This window comes from Solanum verrucosum, unplaced genomic scaffold (assembly GCF_900185275.1).
Source record: "Solanum verrucosum unplaced genomic scaffold, falcon-dt-bn FXZP01000435.1, whole genome shotgun sequence".
NCBI classification, from domain to species: domain Eukaryota; kingdom Viridiplantae; phylum Streptophyta; class Magnoliopsida; order Solanales; family Solanaceae; genus Solanum; species Solanum verrucosum.
The window spans coordinates 654,205-665,763 of NW_026020465.1; positions in this window are offsets into that span (position 1 = coordinate 654,205).

Genomic DNA, 11,559 nt, shown 5'->3' on the forward strand with positions numbered 1-11,559 from the left:
TTAGATATGAATGGATAAAATATTCGACTCGTTGTTATTTCATGCGAATAAAAAAATGGGTTGAATGATGGATAATATTGTAATCCACATATTATCTATTTATCTATTGTACAAGATTGAAATTTGCCATCAAATAAATGACTCATTTTCTTTTTCAGCTTTTATTTTGATAATTTAGCTTACGTTGATTTTCCTCAGGACTATCTTTGATGTTTGCTTCTTTTTTTAGTCATGCGCTAATGCGATAGTTTCTAATTTTGGTACAAAGTTTTTGATTAAAAAAAATTGTAGATGCTAAAATTGAAGTAAACTTGAAAATAAGTTACATTATTATATATACTCATATAATTTGGTATTAAGTTACTTTGAAAGAAAATAATAAGCGCAAACAATGGCCAAAAAAACAAGAGGAATTTTGAGTTTTATATATTTTTCTTTGAAAATTTAAATGTAGACATGAAAAAAAGGAAATTCGTAAAATAATCTAAGTATTTGCTTTACTTTTAATATAATGTGCAAAGAATATTTTGTTTGAAAGGTAGAAGGACATTTGCACATTTCGTGTTAGTTCACGAGCAATAACAAGGACTTTTGGGTTGTCATTTGATTAAGGGAAAAGGGTCTAAAAAATACTCTTAAGTCTCTAACTTTGGTCGAAATTGTTGTTACGATTCCAAACTTTATGAAGGACCTTTTACCCCCCATGCACTATTTAATAATGTATTTTAAAGGTATCTATGTGCCCACGTGGACACCTTACTATTTATAATTATGCAATATTTATGATGTCCACGTGGGCACATATATACCTTTAAAATACTCTATTAAATAGTGCAGGGGGTAAAAGGTCATTTCCAAAGTTCGATATTGTTACAACAATTTCGGTCAAAGTTCAGATATATTTCAGATCTTTTTGTCACGCCCCAAACTCAAGGGGCGCAACTGACTCCTAAAGCCAAAACTCAGGCCCGAGCCGACCCTGCTGAACCATTTGCTACTAGCGCATGACAGTCACATGCAATTAAGACAACAAACAAGTATATCTCGGCTTAAAACTAAGCCTTCGGCCGGCAAGGCCCCTGTCAACAGATCTACAAAAGAACAAGCTACTCCCAAGAGTTCATATAAAGAAATATCCAACTAGCACAGAAATCCTGATTGGGCCGTCGAGGCCACCATGATATCTATACCAAAACTAAAAACAGGTAAATATCAGTATAATACATCAAACAGCTCACAAGCTTCAGCAAACCAACAACATAGGCCAGCATGGCCATAACGTAGCTATAAAGCCCACACACTAGTCTGCAAGCCTCTAAGAGTAGTAAAGATTGGTGGGACAGGGCCCCAGCCTACCCATGAGAATATATACAACAAAAGGTAACAAACCTCCCAACTCTGGCAGCTCCGGAGGAAAGGGGCTGACCAACCGGATAAAAGTCAATCCTGCTGATAAGGAGGTCTACTCGGTCGTCTGTCAGGACCTGCATGCATGAATGCAGCGCCCCAAGGCAATGGGGCGTCAGTACAAAATAATGTACAGAGTATGAAAGGCAATAGACTATGATGAGGTATCCTGACATACCGGAATAATCTGATAAATAAATTAAGGATAAGATAATTGTACTGACTTGCTTCTAAATCTAAATTTATCAAAAATAATAAAACAACAACCTAACCAAGCCCCCATAAGCTCGGTAGGTACAAACAACACACAAAACCACCTACTCAGGTCCCCATAAGCCCGGAAGGTGCCAATCAGCCTGTATACCCCTATCGATAGTCCCCTAGCCCCGCAGGCAGTCACATAGCCCTCTTAGGCATCAACATAGCTTATAGACAACTCATAGCCCTCTTAGGCAACAACATGGCCCTGTAGGAAGCACATAACCTTCTTAGGCGTCAATATATATCCCTGTAGGCAACTCATAGCCTTTCTAGGCATCAATATAGCCCCGTAGGCAACTCATAGCCCTTCTAGGCATCAATATAGCCCCGTAGGCAACTCATGGCCCTTTTAGGCATCCATATAGCCCTGTAGGCAGAACATAACCCTGTTAGGCATAGATCACATTCCTGCAACTAACCACAATAGCCCAAAGGCAACAATAACAATCCAACAACTAAAAGTGAACAATTTAGTTATAGGCAACCTATACAAATAGCCTCTAAGTCGTGTCCAACATACGAATGTTACTACAGAATAAGAATCTCGATAAGAGGGGATTATACGCACTCGAGCAGCCAACAATCAACAATAATGGCTACAAGTATAACAACGATAACAACTCAATTACATTGCTCCTAAGCTTTAAGGAACATGCCATAGGAAGAGAATAGCCTTAACATACCTTTTTTGCTAAATTCACGTGGCCTAACGACTTTAACTCATAACTCCCTCGATACTACAACAAGGTAGGACCATAATCAACACACAAAATAAAAGATACCATGACAATACGATAAAAGAGATGTATTTTCGTCGCAAATTGCTATTTGCTGCTTATAAAAGCTAGAGTCGATGAAAGAAGGGTCTTACCTCGATCTTAGGTTCGTAATTCACCTCAAAACCTTCAAATATATTCGAACCCCTGCTGTCCCAACACTAAAGTGTGAAATACTACGCAATCGATAGAACAAATTATACCACGATGATGAGCTCAACGCGTAGAACAACTTTCGTCAAGGACTTAAGTCAAGAAAATGTATACTCCACTTGATCCTAGAAATGGGTTTCTATGTTTTCTTTGTATATTTAGCTTAAAATGAAGAAAAAACTCGAAGAAGAAGATATATACAACTTTCCACCGACCTAGGGCCCCACCTCACGTGCTTGCTTGCGCAGTCCTACGAAAATGCGAATATCTCTCTATTCTGAAGTCGTATGAACAAATGGTTTAATGCGTTGGAAACTAGACTCGTAGACCTTCGATTCGATAGTTTGTGGGCCCCATAACTCTTTATAGATTGGGAGAAAACCTCCAAGACATTTGACCCAAATTTCAGAGAAATCCTTAAGAAGGAACTTACGATAACTTCCGCCAACTTTTATTTTGCCACTTACCTAACTTCAAAACTTGAGATGCAACACTTGAACACTTAAAATAGGACATACCACATCATTCTTAATTTATTACCCACCCTCCTTGTCTTTCCATGGAGATACGAGTTAATTTAGACGTTTTGAAAAGTCGGGGTGTTACACTTTTTCCCTTTGATTAATGAATTATTGACATGTTCTTTTATCATTGATTGATCCTTTTTGTTAAAAATCCAGATTGGTTCTCCAACCCATTTTTTAAATGAACAAAAAACTTATCCAATTTTCCAGCATTAATAGTGGCACGTTTTTGGTTGGCACAAAATATATCAAATACTCTTTGCGAGGATAAAATAATTTATTTTCAGTATTTGATCTCAAATGTCCTATGATTCTCAGTTTATTAAGTCTTACCTATATGTAAATTTTTTATGGTGTATTAAAGTTATTATCCATGTGTCTTTTTGGAATTACTTTGTGAAGAACACAAACTCAAACACATAGTTTGCAGACCACTGAATTTTGTTATACTAGTAAAAGAGTGTAATCAGACGAACTACACACAGTATAAAATCGTAGCTTGTGACAGAGTTGTTCCAATACTTTTTAGAGAAGAAATTTTCACAAAAATCTTCACTGAAACTTTAAAAAAATTATTGAAGGTAGAAGAAAAAATATATTTAAATATATTTTTCTCGTTCTTGTTTGTTTTTTCAAACGCAAAAGTTCATGCTTACTTAACATACACAAGCCACCGATTCAAGTTGTGTCCTACCCATTGTGTCTTTTATCATTTAATAAATTGAATACTTAATAATTATAATATGAACTCAGGTTGACCCACATAAATTATCCAAATCTAATTACTTCATCTTCCACTCACACGTGGTGGGTCTATACTCATTCCTATTATATAAGTTCCTTAATTGACGACTAAACAATATGACTGTGCACATCTCGAGAGCTTTATTGTTATACATATGTTAGGAATATATAATATCTCTATCAATGAAATGTAGAGTAGATTCTAGTGAGTAAACCCAAGATCATTTCTCATATTCATATTTCTCACAATTAATGTCACCCAAACTACACCCTTAATAGAGGTTAAATAGTCGATGTCAATATATAGTATCCCAACTAGATTGAGGTCGAATTCCACAGAGAGTGTGGAGATAGATCTTTATAATTTGCTATTGAAATTCAAATTAGTAACTATTATTGGAGATGGGGGTTCAAATGGGGAACTGTTAACTACTTTAAACTACTTAGATTGTAATCAAGAATTAAAGATGAAGTAGGGTTACAACTCTTAGATATCGAAACTCTAACAAATAATTTACTATCAACTCATTCAGATGTGTTCAGTGTGCAAAGTTGGAGAATGTATGCCTCCTAAAGCCTCGTGGCCCAATTAAGAGAATATCAGTGTATTTCATTTACAGTACTTTGGTGCCGAATTAATTTTATTCGTTTATCACTGTATGTCCTTTCCAGTACTTTGGTGCCGAATTAATTTTATTCGTTTATAAAATACCTCAAGTTAACTATCCTATCTCTAGATCAAGACAATATATTGAGATTGGTGGCTTTGTATCCCTATTAATGATGTTTTTATCCTAATCTTAACATATTTTGTCAAGCAAGTCAGTATATGAGAGAGTTCATTATACTGCATCTATTCAAAACAATATATACAAAAGAATCTTAATACACAGTGATAACCCCTTTATGATTGAGGTCCAACACATAGCATGCACCCTCATTTTGCAGACTCCACTTGTATAGTCTATTTGGATATGTTATTTTTTTGGGAAACTTCACTTGATATCCATTCCATCTTTTGGGTCTTTCCTTGTTGTTTTTGGACTGAACCTAGTCATATATATTAGCTCATCACAATAAATATCAATAAATACATGGATATTCACAAGAGATAGCACTTAGAACATAGCTAAATTATGGGTAAAATAAAGTGATTAGATGCGTAAATACACCTCAGATCACCACCACACAACTAGAGTTGTTGTTTGTCCTCGAAGAACTCATCATATCCTCTATAGACCCAATACTTTATCAGTGCTAATTAGACAAGGTTACTCACAAGTCTGATTGGCATATACAATTTAATCATGATTTAAAATTTACTCATTCAAGAAGACTCTATCAAACTAAGAGACTTCTAGTGCAAACATTATAACTTCTATATAAAGAATTAAGTTATTCATTAAGTAGCCAGTTCTAACTTCCAAGTGAGGTGTGCCCTCACTGTCAAATAATTTCTCTTTGCCACGCCCCGAGCCTACACCTTGGACGTGGCCGGTACTCGAGAACCATTGCTGGCTCCAAGCGAACCCTTGGCCTGGCTCAACTCTCAGCGGAAGACTTACTCAAAAGATAAACTTTATTTAAAGTCTTAAAATGAATAACTCATAATTGTGTTAAAACATTCACTAGCCAAAAGACACAACTCAAGTCTAGAACATTAACAAAAGAAAACGAAACAGATTTCTCAATACTCTACTATCTATGAAGCCTCTACTAACTAAGATGGACGTCGGGACAAGCCCCACGACATCCTAATAAACAAACTAAAATGCAAACTCAATGTGAAATCCTCCGGAAAGCAAGGAGGTTCACCAAATCTATCTGGAACTCAACTGGATCAACGAAGCGCTGGTTGATGATCTTGGTTACATGTATTTGCATCATCAAAGATGCAGGCTGTAACACCTCGGATCTCAAAATGAAGAAAAATCCTAGTTTATAGAAAATTGGTGTCAGTACCGACGGAACTACCCACATACCGTAGGTGAGGTTCTGTCTTTAAGGCACAAATCTTTATAGTCTCTGATCCCACCCACGATCGACCAGTACGGTCTGTGGTTGGACCTACGGATCGTAAATCGATCGTAGGTGCAGGTCGACAGCCAGTTAGAGGGAAATTGTTGTTGGGTCAACTTCAAATGGTCATAACCCTTAGCACAAAAGGAACTAGATAGCCCATGACCCCACCAAATGATAGATAATTGAATCCTCTTTCCAACGCCACCAAGTTTGCTAAAATCTCATCTTCGAGTAAAAAGTTATGATTGTTTTAGTGCAGCCCTGTCAGGCAGACTTGACCGACGACCCCACCTACGGTTGGTAGGTTGACCTACGACCAATAGGTCTCTCCGTGGGTGGCCTTCGGTAGCTTTTAAGTGTGGGTCATTTAGGTCTTTTTCCTATGCGTTGGGCACTTAAACTTCGTCGTTTTATGCCTAAACTATGTCGTTTTACTCATTAAGCCTAATAACTTAGTCAGACATACCCAAAACCTTCATTCATCAAAATCATTCAAATTTGGAGCAAAAAGAAGGGGGGAAAGTCGACCAAAACAAGCCGCACTATTCTTCAAGTTTCAACCCCAAAATTGAAGGATTTCTCCGTAGATTTCGTCACCAGGTTTGTGGGATTTCACTAGTGGGTTCCTTTCATCCACTAGGTCCCTAGAATTCAACTAGATTCTTGATTCTCTATATCATGTTTAGACCTAGGGTTTCTACAACTTTGCAGAACTATTGTGAATTAGCTGTTATAGTATTCATAATCAAATTATCATGTTTTCGTGAAATCGTTGCTAAGTTCTTGTCACGCCTCGAGTCTACACCCTGGACGTGGCCAACACTCGAAGATAATTGTTGGCCTCAAGCGTACCCTTGGTCTGGTTTACTGACTCAACGGAAGACTTTAAACATACTTACTATGATCAAAGTGAACTTACTCAAATAATTTTAGTGAAATAACTCAGAATGTTTAATAGTCAATATTCAACTTGGCCAAAATGGCAACTCAAGTCTCAACATATGAAATAATAATGTAAAGACATCTGACTACTAACTATCTATGAAGCCTCTAAAACAAAGAGGGATGTCGGGACAGGACCCCCGATGATCCTAGCATCTGAAAGACTAGAAAGCAAATAAAAGAGTCCTCCGGAATGCCAGGAGGCTGACCAACAGACTCTGAGTGCTCAAGTTGGATCAACGAGGCACTGAATGCTGATCCTGGTTACCTACGTCTGCATCATAAAATGATGCAGGTCAACTAGCATCAGTATATTGAATGTACGAGTATGCGAGTTGGAAAGCTAAATACAACATAGGCTTGAAAAGAATCTGAAAGAAACACTTACCTTGGCTCTTCTAACTCATGAATACTTAACTGAACTCATTTCATTATAAAGCAGTTTAAAACAAGTGCAATATAAAGAAGGAAAACTGTTTAAAACATGATGTCAATTCATAATCATAATATCATAAAAAAACATACCATGCTCCGTCTCAAAGTCTACTTGTGCAATGCATGAATGAAGTCTCATACCCCCATTCATACTAAACAGAACCCCTTGAGGAACCATGCAATTACTACTGTGGGAGTTTCTCTAACCGACAACCACCAATATGAACCTAAGTGGTGATACAACATTTTTACCATCATATAGAACTACTTAACTTAGTGGATCCACTAGCTTAACTTATGTGATCATCTAAAAAGTATGACCCATTAAAACCCATGATGACTACATGGTTTATGGAGACTTGAGTTAATATGAACTCGCATCCCCATATCGGTGCTCAATACTACTCCCAAAAATATACTTAGCTCATATGTTTTAAAACAACTTCTTTCTTTGGTTTGAGATAATTACTCAAACCTTAGCTTGAAAGCTCTCTTGGAATCGATGTTCCTTTTTCTTGCTCAAATGTGAAAACATTTATAAACTATTTGGGAATACTTAGTTCCCTAATAACTTTTTAAGAAATGAACTCAACTGTTTACTCTTTGCATAACTTGAAACTTAAGTCTTAAAACAAATTTAAAACGTTTATTAAAGACTTTTGAAAACTTTTTAAATAAAAACTTTGCTTGACTTGCTTCTTAATTTCTAGACTTGACTCTTAACTTCTCTTGACTTGACACTATACTGGTCCTTGAATTGAATTATGGATTCAAGGATTTTGATTTGAGATAGGAAGGATCACATGATGTTTAGGAATGATCTTAAATAGCTAAACATGAGAAAAGTCATGAAATCACCGTCTTGGAACAAGTCCACGACGCGGAGGTGTTTTAAATAATTACTCGCGAAATTAAATTTTGAGACAGAAGAGTCCGCATCTTAACCGCGACGCAGAGAAACCTTTTGTACACAAAGGGAGCAAGTCCGCGACGCGGACTTGCGTGCCAAAACGCCCTCGACTTTTTCCTTCTTCGTTTTCCAGCCTCAATTCGCCTAAGCTCGACTATTGATCTCAAATTCATTTTAGATCCCGATACCCAGCATAAGTACTCAAGAACCTAACTCAAACAGCTCTAAAACTCAACGTAACGATCTCAGAAATTCCTCAATTCAACCCAATTCAAGAACAACATTCAAATTCAAGAATTTATGTCAAGAACATCAACTTTCAAACTCTCTAAGAACAAATTCTGCTGAATGAAACATGTTTGGCGCGTGGGTGAATGAACCCAACACTATGAAAGACTCACATACCTTGTAGGGATCACCCCCGACATAATCCACAAGAAACTCTCCACGAAATTGACGAACTTTGCTTTTTCTCCTCTTTTCTCCTTTCTCCAAGAACCCTAGCGTAAATCTCTAATTGCTTAAACTAAACCAATTCAGTTTTGACCCTTAATTAATTCACCAAAAACAAATTAAAATAACAGGGTATGGAAAAGACCAAAACACCCATAAAAATCCGGATTGGACATTTTCTTAATCCAACAGCCCAACTTCCAAAGGGCATAACTTACTCATACGAACTCGTAATCGCGCAAACTCGGCGGCGTTGGAAAGATCATTCCAAGAGATTTCCTACCATATCTAGAAGTGCTCCTAACTCATCTTGAACTAGAAGTTATGACCATTTGAAGTTAACCAAAAACTCACTTTTTCCTAACTTAACAAAATTCCCAGATTTTCATTTTTTCCAAAAATGACTATTTCCAATGCTCAACTTCTTCCTAGTTATTTCAAATTACGAGATGTTACAGTTCTTTGCATGAAATTCAGAACCCTAGTTGTGTAGATTCTTTTAGTTCATGAATTACACTTGTTAGGTCATATTAAACAGATATACATGCTCTAGTTATGAATGTTTCATTATCAGTATTTAAATGTTGCATTCTTAGATTTGCATGTTATAACATTGAGCTATCTAGTATTTCAGTTTTGTTGTGTCATACACATTCCAGTTGGGAGTAGGCTTAGACAGAGTTGGACTAGGGTTCAACGTACCCTCATAGTGCCAGAACTACATGCCCCATAGATTTATCAGTCCGCTCTGTTGGGCATAAACTTTAGTGATCACGCCATTCATGCCTTTATACCTATGGCAAGGTATATTGGGTCCTATCATTTGGGTGTATACATTGAACAGTCATGCCTTTATACCCCTGACAAGGTATATTGGGTCCTCTCGATGGGGTGTATACATCGGACTCTGCCGTTTAGCTCACGTGGTTTTGTGTCGGTTAATAGTAGCTCCCACAGTTAGACTCCCGTGCATTCGACCAGGTTTTTAGTTATATTTCAGCATTCAGTCTCAATATGTCATTTCAGAATTAGTACTTGGACATTGCATTTAGTTTAGCCTTCAGTATATTCCAACATTTATATTCAATTCAGATTGTGTTATTGCTTAGTATGCTTTGTTCAGTTATGTATTTTATTCAGCTATACTTTATATCATGTATGCTTAGTACATTCCAAGTACTGACGCATACTCTGCGCTGCATCCTTTCATGATGTAGGTTCAGGTACTTAGCATCCAGATCACACATAGATCAGTTCCCGATCTTCACGTCAACAACTTCAGTGGTGAGTCCTTATACTTCAAGGATAATAGAGATGTTTTCTTCCTATTTAGTCTTTTCATTTCAATTTCAGTTTTCATAGAGTTAGTTGGGGGTATGTCCCAACAACTTTATTCAGTAGAGGCTTTTTCAGACATAGCATTAGATTCAGCTTTAGTTTTGAGTTTGATCTTCCAGTTGTTATTAAACTCATAGTCTTTTATATAATCAGATTAGTATTGGGTATTCCCCACTTTCAGTTAATTATGGTTTTAAGCTTCTGCATAGTATATTTTATTCAGTAATCTTTTAGTATGCTTATGATATGCCAGCTTAGGGTTAGCTTGGGGTCACTCGTGATCCTAGGTCCCATGTTCACGTCCAGGAGGTAGCCTCAGGGCGTGACACAGGCCAAATAGCGTCAGTACATGGAATGTATGAGCATGTGAGGGTAATTCTAAACAAGACATAAGCTTGAACTGGAACTAAAGAAACACTTACCTCGTCTCAACTCAACTCATTTCAATATAAAGCAGTGACAAAAATGCAATATAAAGAAAAGCTTAAAACAATAGATAGCAACTCAATGTATTAGAAAATGCAATATATCTCAATTTGTATGCAAAAATACAAAATAAACTATGTTTGGGAGATTCTCTAACCGACAACCATCACTATAAGCTATGTGATGATACATCGTCTAGCCCACACTATCAGAACTATCCTATACTTTGTCGGGGTATAGAACCTACTAACTAAGTGGATCCACTAGTCTATGCTTTAAAAGAAATAAGGAATCATCTAAAAAGTATGACTCTTTCTTCCCACGTTGGCTACATGGTTTATGGGGGCAGTGAGTTGTTAGAACTCTCCCCCATATCGGTGTTCAATACTACTACCAAAATGTAACTAGCTCATATGTTTAAAAACACAACTTTTTCTGTGGTTTGAGATTATTACTCAAAATCTTTCTCTTAAAAGAGATGGTACTAAAACTGCTCATGAAAACTCTTTGGGAAATCGGTGTTTCCTCTCATCTTAAATGTGAAAACATTTACTCTTGGGAATACTTAGCTCCCATATATCATTTTAAAGAAAGCGAACTCAGCTCTACTATTCCTCAAACTCAATGCTCAAGTCTTATAGCAAGTTTAAAACAATTGTAAAAAACTTTTTGAAATGACTCGAAGAACTCTCAAGACTTGACTCTTAGCTCTACCTTGAATTTGAATTATGAATTCAAGAGTTATGATCTCATGTTATGGATGATCTCTCAATGTTTAGATGTAATTTATAGTGTAGAGATCAATTAGAAACCATACGTATGATTCGAGGGAACTCGTATGAAAAGAAGGACGAAATAGTAGGGGACCTGTCGACCCTAGCGGACTGAGTGGCGCAGGGCGCCAACCCTTGAACTACAGAAGCTGACTTGGGGCGCACTGAGTGGCACAGAGCCCCATGACCCAAACTACATAAACTGACTTGGGGCGCACTGAGTGGCGCGATGCCCCTTCCCTTTTTCCCAGAAAAATTGACGAATTTTGTTACTCGTTTTCTGACCCTAATTTTCCTAGAATCGATTGGTTTCTTCCCCAATCAGTTAGATTCGAATACCCAACATTAGTATACGATAATCTACTCAAAATTATCCTCGAAACACTAACACTTAT